This window comes from Anolis carolinensis, chromosome 1 (genome assembly GCF_035594765.1).
Source record: "Anolis carolinensis isolate JA03-04 chromosome 1, rAnoCar3.1.pri, whole genome shotgun sequence".
Classification (NCBI taxonomy): domain Eukaryota; kingdom Metazoa; phylum Chordata; class Lepidosauria; order Squamata; family Dactyloidae; genus Anolis; species Anolis carolinensis.
The window spans coordinates 304,119,293-304,126,635 of record NC_085841.1 but is presented as its reverse complement, the minus strand read 5'-3'; positions in this window follow the sequence as shown (position 1 = coordinate 304,126,635).

Here is a 7,343-nt window from a genome sequence, read left to right as displayed (position 1 = left end):
ACTCTTTTCAGCATGGCGCCGCTAAGGGGACCAAATAAAGAACGGACGCTTTTCCGGACAGAGCCACATAGGGGACCGGAAGTGCCGTTACTATTCCGTACAGAAGCAGAAAACAGTACCTTAGGACCTTAGGAGCCCTTCCACACAGCCCTGTATCCTACAGAAAATCGTACAATATCTGCTTTGAACTAGGTTATCTGAATCCACACTCAGATAATATGGGGTTTTCTGCCTTGATATTCTGGGATATAGGGCTGTGTGGAAGGGCCTTAAAGCTTGGATCCCCTTTAAATCCAATTTAAAGTGGGTGGGAGAAAGAACTCTTCTTTGAGGCAGTGTGAATGTTGCAATTGGCCACCTTGATTAGCACTGAATAACCTTGCAGTTTCAAAGCTTGGCTGCTTCCTGCCTGGGGGAGCTGTTAGGAATTGTGGGAGCTGAAGTCCAAAACCCTTGGAGGGCCCAAGTTTGCCCAGGACTGGCCTTAGGGAATAACAGAGAAGGAGGGATTTCTGGAGGCATCCATCACCCTTGTTCAGGCCCATGATTCCAAGCCACACTGCCAAGGGAAGCAGTCCTGCTGCAACCACTTCTACCAAGGCACTTGGGGGGAGAGGCCTCATTTACACTGCCATATTTAAAACTGCCTTATCTGGTCAGTGTGGACTCATATAGTGCAGTTCAATGAAGTTAAACTGCATTACATGAGTCTACTCACTGACCAAAAAATGCAATTTCAAGCTTCATTATATGCCAGTGTAGATGGGGCCTATGACAAGGCAGTCACTGGCAGGTGAGGCAGAAGATCCTACAAACATCTCCATCCTTCCCTGCCAATATTAATACAATCATGATAAGGTAAAGGTATAGGTTTTCCCCTGACATTAAGTCTAGTCGTGTCCGACTCTGGCGCTTGGTACTCATCTCCATTTCTAAGCCGAAGAGCCGGCGTTGTCCATAAACACCTCCAAGATCATGACTGCATGGAGCACCATTACCTTCCTGCCGGAGCGGTACCTATTGATCTACTCATAATTAGCATGTTTTCAAACTGCTAGGTTGTCAGAAGCTGGAGCTAACAGTGGGAGCTCACCCCGCTTCCTGGATTACAACCACCAACCTTTTGGTCAGCAAGTTCAGCAGCTCAGTGGTTTACCCGCTGTGCCATCGAGGGCTCCATGTGAAGGGGCAAAGATGTAAAAGATGTAAAAAATACTCCTCTTAATCCAAAGTCAAAAGCAGGAGGCCCCTTTTCTGTGAAGAGGGCGAGGAAAAACACTACAAAAAGTTGGATCTTCAAACTGCAAAAGAACTATTTATTGCGTGGCCATAGCAATGTGACAAATACATGCATAAATGCAATCAAAGTGTTGTCGACCGCGTTTCTAGGGGATCGGGCCCCTTAAGGAGAGAGCCGATCTGGTCCTGAGAGAACGGACCTTGGCGGAGCCAATAGGAGAATATGAGCCGCAATACAACCTGGAGCCGAAATGAAGAAGGTCCGCCAAAGATGAAGGAAAATCCGCCAAGGAGTCTTTATTGAGCGATTCAGCTGAAAAGGACACTAGTAGCGATCATTCAGTCTACTAGCGTATCATACATTCAAAATAAAGCCATATTTATACAATGTTTCGGTCTGACAGCCCTTTGAATTTCCCGCCCCGCTCCCCCGCCCATCTGATCGCGGATAGGCTAGAAGGTTGAATGAGGCGGGCTTTCGTTTCCCGCCTTGCTCTGCTGTCCCAATGGGGAGCCGTTTTTTGTCCCCACTCGGGCCAATCAGAGAGGGGAAGGCGGGAGCTATTGAAACAATGAAGTGACTAAGCAGGAAGGATCGGATTAGTCCTTGCCCGGCCGATTTCTAAAGGGATTAATGACAGTCATCAGGGGTTCCTGTCATGTACACTGATTTTAGATATGCCTTGAAGTGTCAGGGGGGGAAGTAAGGATGGGTGGCAATGGGCGCAGCAGGGCGTCTTCCTGAGACGTCCTGGTTTTCCCTTTGGAGGAGATATGACAATGTTTGCCTTGAGGGCGAATCACCTTTTATTCGGCGACTCAAGCCCTATACTGTCCATGCAATCTGATTCTGATTAGGTTATGCGGCAGCGGATTAACCTTTTGTTTTGGGGAAGGTAAACCTGGGTCATAGGGGCCGGGGTTCATGTTGGGGTCAAAATATTTCCCATTTGATTTCATGATTTGACAATTATATGAAATAGAATGAAAATTAAAATAAAGTTGGAACATAAACCCAGCTGGGAAAAACACATATTTTCCGGGGATCCCAAAGAGTACAAATACATATAGGCAGATAGATAGATTTCAAGGAAGTAAGGGAGAATCCATAAAGGTGGGTTACATTGCATAAAGGGGAATCATGAATGATATAAACAATTGAAAACATTTGATAAGAACGAAGTTCACAACATCTGGGGAACCCAATATGGAAAGTCATAGGAGTGGAGTTCTAGCAGCATGATTTCACAATTCATGAAGTTAGCCCAACGATTAGAAATTCATACAACAGTGAGTCATGAGGGTGTCCAGGTACATAGAATATGAAAATTCACGGATACATGAGGAAAAAGAGTTCATCTGTGATGGAAGGAATTCATAGAGATGGCATGGGGAAGGGGCACATGTGGGTTGCAGTCTTGGGAAGTATAAGATTTCATAAGTCCAGGGATAGGTCTGGGGAAGAGTGTTCTTCTCCTTCATAAAATTATTAAGGTATGAATGAAACGTGGAGGGCGCCCGTCCGGGCACCCCCTGGCAACTGTAGAGAGGATGAGGGTCCTTGGAGAACTATGTCTCCCCAGCGGGAGAGCGATCCCCCCATCCCCAGTTCACAGAAAGGGGCTAGGGATCTCTTAAAAGCATTCCGCGGGTCGCGGGGAGAGGAAAGTCCGGGATAAGGCAGCAGTTTGGCTTGAAAGGAGCAGTCGGTCCCGTTTGACAGTCAGCTGTTGAGGTGCCGAGAACTGGACTGATTTCGGTTCCGCTGGTGGTCCTTGAGTCAGGGGCCTTAAAAAGGGTTAGGACTAAAAGATGAGTGTGCTAGGGGTAATTTTGATAAAGATATGAGCCAATTTGTACCGTCCGCCGTATTAACCTATGGCGGAGAAGCCTCTGCCAGGGTTTTAAAGATCAGACGGGTTAGTGAGAGAGAGAGAGAAATTACATGCAAAGGAAGGAGTCAGGGAATGACACAAAATAACCAGATAGAGAGTGTTACTGTTAAAATAAATGCTACTTTTATTGGGGGATTTGTTACATAGTGCAGGGAAGGGGAAAGTGAAGAAAAAAAGATCTTTTAATAATAGTCTGCTGCGGTCCCGTTCCGTTCCCTTTTGGTGAGTGATCTGCGGAACTCTCCGCTGCGAATTCAAATTAATTTAAAAGCCGGGGTTTCGGTCATCATAACCCCACTCGGGAGGGCGGGGCGAAGTGGGAGGAGCCCATTTCGCCCCTGCCCTACCGCATAAGCGTTGTAACCTCTCAGCGGCAGTATGGCCATCTGCTGAGAGGGGTTCGAATGGTTCTTTTTGCGACAAATTTGGAACAGAGCGGGCAAATGCGACCAGCAGCAGCTTATTATTAGAAGGAAAAGGATTACAGCTAGAAAGAGGAGAAATCTAGAATTGACAGGGAGGGTTAGAGAAACAATGAGAATTAGGGTTAGCATTTTTAGGGTTAGCACGCTGGACAGCTCCCAGCGGTGAAAGGTAGGGAAGGAACAGAGAGGGAAAAAATAGAGAGAAAATTAGAACTCACAGCTCCTGAGGTAGTACCATGGACAGCTCCCAGCGGAATCGTAGCGCCTGCCCCTCTGAGTGGAGGTTGAAGTAAGAGCCGATCAGCTGGCAGGCGGATTTGACAGCTGTCAAATTGAGCTGTCAAATGTTTGTAGGTCCAAAAAGGGGTGTTCCCGTGGTGCTAGGAGGATGGGATTTGGAGGGGTCCTTGGAGGGGGTCTTGTGCTTTTGTCTCTGGCGTTTGGTCTTTCTCCAGGCCGCGGGAGGGTGTGGGTCAGGACAGTTTGCGGGCGGCAGGCCCTGAGGAGGTGTTTTCCGGAACAACACCCTCAGGTCGTCTCCCAGCTCAGCAGTCCACAGGTCTTTGTCTTCCTCGCCGCTGGTGGGGGCTGGTTCTGGTTCCAGAGCACTCTTGATGGATCCTGGCACGGATTCCAGCACCTTGCAAGCGGTGTAGGAGGTCAGGAGGACTTCGAGGAGGTCGGGATGCCATCTTCACCAGGCGCCTCCTAGTGACCACAGCCAGGTCCAGCACCTCCACCCGGGAAGGGGGGTCCAAGGGATAGAGAATGCCTCAAGACAGCAAAGAAAAGAGATCACGTGTCCCCTCCCCACTCCCCTTCCCCCAAGACCCTAAGTGTGGAGGTGTGATGAGTCATGGGCCATGTAGTCCCGTTTCTGGCACTGTTGTGCCAGATGAGGAGGAGAACTTGGGTTTTTCGCCGTTTCAGTCAGAATTGGAACTTTCCCAGCCAGAATTGGAAACCTTGCACCTGCAAGAGATTTGTCTTCCAGAAGTCTGTCAAACAAGCCCTGAGCCTAAATCTCCTACGTTTTCTCGCCATGATTTTTGTAAACAACAGAGAGGAGTCGATCAGGCGTCTCGCAGGAGTGCTAGGATAGCTGCTAAGCATTCAGCTGATTAAGCCTGCTTCCCATGGGAAACTTTAGGGAGTCATGCATCTGGACTCAGAAAATAGCTTTCGTTTCTGGTTCTCCAGAGAACTGCTCTTGGGCGGGAAAACGGGACCCTATTTAGGTGTTTTACCCACAAAGGGATCTTGCGGAGTCAATTCGTCAGCAACCGGAGTAGCGTGTGTGGACAGCTACTCCGCTTCCAAGCCTCCGTTCCTGTCGCCAAGCCTTCGTTCCCAGCTTTGTTTACTCCACGAATCCTGCCTTGCTTTCTAAGACTCAGCCTCGTCTTGTTTCCCGGATTTTGCCAAGAAATTACCACGGATCTTGTTCTTGTTCCTTGTTTCCTTGTTGCCTTGAATCAAGCCTCGTTTTTCCAAGAATCAAGTTACTTCCTAGCCTCGCTCAAGTTTCATGGATTAAAAGACCTTGTCATCTCCCCTCACTTTGCCTGGCAAAGTGAGTGTTTCGGTTATTGGATTACAACTTTGGACCTTAATATTTCATATTGGACATTGTTTCTTTGGACTAATTTTGACCTTTCCTGAAAGGTCTATTTCTGGACTATTTCATACACTTGCTTTTATTAACTTTATATATTCCTTCAATAAAGATATTAGTTAGATTCTGGCCTCTGTGTATGGTTATTGGTGCTCTGCAGCCTGGGTCGTGACAGGAGGGTTAATTTTATAAGGAAGAAAAAAGGAGGAGAAAAAAATGGAAATAAATCATTCATACCTTCTGGGACATCTTCAATACTGAAGGTTCCTCTGGCACCCTCACAGCCATGTTAGGGCTCCCCACTCGCGCCTGACCCAGCGACCAACAGCGAGGGTCCTGTTCGTGGCTCCATGGGGACGCACCTTTAGCCTCTGCCGCCTCTTCTCAGGTGAGGGGGGGTCGCCCTTACCTGCCAGCCTTCTCCTGGTCTCGTGGGGGCACCCTTTCCTCCCTGCAGTTGAAGGGGGGTGTTCTTCTGCTCAGGGTCAGTCTTACGACCCCTGCCAGGGATTAGAGCCAGCTGGTGGGTGGGGGCCTCATCACCGTGATGGCACCCCACTGGTTGCTCTTGCCTTATCTGAGCTGGGTTTCTCAGAGTCCCTTTATAGCCACAGGAGCGGATGATGGTCCTGGTAGTCCAGGTCGGAGTGGGGTGCCTTCCATGTGGGGTGCCAGGGTTCCCATTCTACATTTTCCAACGGTCCCTTTTATACTGAGAGAGTGTTAGTAAAACCCCTAACCCATTGTATACACAGTCATTCAAGAAATAGCAAACAAGAGGGAGAGAGAGAAACAGAAAGGATAGCCCAAGGAAGAAAACCATGAGAAAGAGGAACCAAACTTGGTCCCCCAATTTTAAAGGACAGACAAAACTCCAAAATCAAGGCAACAAACAAAGAATACTACTCAGAGAACAGGGAAGCCCCAGGCAGGATTCAGCCAGTCCCTGAAGATGGAAGGTTTTCCAAAGATACACAATAACCCCCAGAGAGGGGAGAGGGGCAGAGCGAGAGAGAGAGATTCAAAAAGGGGAGGGGTTTTGCAGGGTTGCCCAAAGGGATTGGGTGAAGAAAAAAGGAAAAAGGGAAAGGAGTCTTTGGGGACACAGGACCCTTTAGTTTGAGCTAACTTCAAGATGTGACCTGACGATTTGGAAAGAATGCCAGATCAAAGATCCCACTTGCAAATTGTAACCCACAAAAATGCAAATTGTCAGTCTAAAAATTTATGTTCCTCTTGGATCTTTGGGGAGTTTCTGGAGTTATGGGTAATGTTTTGAAAACAAACAGAAAAGAAGAGGGAAAAAGGGGATTGAACTGTGACTCAAAAATTCAGAAGCAAATTGCTTTGAAAGGGAGGGAGAGAGGGGGAAAATAATTTTTTGGAAAACTATTGACCCAATATTCAGGCTTCAGATAAAACAGAGGATGGCAATGGATGTTTTATGGTCTCTGAACAGTCAATTCCTCCTTCCCCTGATGGTCCTCATCCCCCCCACGGCCCCTCCTTTCCCCCTGTTCCTCTGGCCAAAAGGACGAGCGAGAGGAAGAGAGGGAGAGATTTAAGGGAGGGGGGCCGCAAGGGGGAAGGAGTCTTGGAATGGGAAAAGGCTTAGAGGGATTCGGTTGGGGGGGGGGGGGTGGAGAGGCGAAGAATAGTTGAGTGTGTGTGTGAGAAGAGGAACAGTGTTTTGGATCGAGTGTGTTTTTGGGATGCGAGGGGAGGGAGCTGGGAGCCCTCCTCCACGTTAGACTGGGCTGAACTCTCTGGAGGGGAATTTCTTGGGGGGGGGGGGCTGATGGGGTGGGGGAGAGGGTAAGCAAATGTGTCCAGAAAACCCTCTGGAGGAGGGGGTAAGGGGAAAGGGTCTAGAGAGGAATCTTTGGGGGGGTTGTTTTTGGAGTCCAAATCTCTGCATGGGAAGACGTGGACCCCCTCCCCCCTCCAATTCTCTCCCTGGCTTAGGGCCATGAACATTGCGGCATAAGCAAGCTGGAACCACCTGCCCTCCCCATGGCGAGTCACCTTAGGTCAACACTCCGAATTCGGCGACTCAAGCGGGGGGGGGGGGGGGCAAGCTGTTCCCCCTTCAAGGGCCACAAGGGGCCACTTATGCGCGCTGGGTTAGCCCAACCTGGCCTGCACCATGCTTTTCGATGCAAGCCCACC